The sequence below is a fragment of the Gavia stellata genome, chromosome 18 (genome assembly GCF_030936135.1).
Source record: "Gavia stellata isolate bGavSte3 chromosome 18, bGavSte3.hap2, whole genome shotgun sequence".
In the NCBI taxonomy this organism is placed as follows: Eukaryota; Metazoa; Chordata; class Aves; order Gaviiformes; family Gaviidae; genus Gavia; species Gavia stellata.
The window spans coordinates 12,155,334-12,155,726 of NC_082611.1; the positions used below are offsets into that span (position 1 = coordinate 12,155,334).

Below are 393 nucleotides of genomic sequence, written 5' to 3' on the forward strand. Positions count from 1 at the left end.
GGCGCGGTGGCCAAGTGGTAAGGCGTCGGTCTCGTAAACCGAAGATCACGGGTTCGAACCCCGTCCGTGCCTTGGCGGGTCCGCGCCGGTGGGAGCTTCCCCTTTCCTTTTTAGGAGAACGCGGCGGGCGCCTCGGCCCCACCCGGCGGCGACAGCCAGGACGAACGGGGAGTGCGAGCGGCCGCCCGGCAGCGGGAGTGGCAGTGCTCCCTGAGGGGAGGGAAACGACACGGCGTCCCGCACGCCTCCGGCTCCGGTTGAGCACCCAGCGACGGCGGCTGCCCCTCCGACGGGCGGGCGGGTCGGCCGCAGGCTGGGACGCGTGTGACTTCGGCTTACCGAGCACAAATACCGCAACTAGGGGCTGTCGCACCTGCAGCAGCGGCGCTGCGG

General features: G+C 71.5%; 1 non-coding gene across 1 annotated transcript; it reads left to right on the plus strand.

Annotated features, from left to right (window-relative positions):
- On the plus strand, positions 1 to 72 carry TRNAT-CGU (transfer RNA threonine (anticodon CGU)). The gene has a single exon. It is a non-coding gene; the product is annotated as a tRNA-Thr (tRNA).
- Positions 73 to 393: the final 321 nt, after the last annotated feature.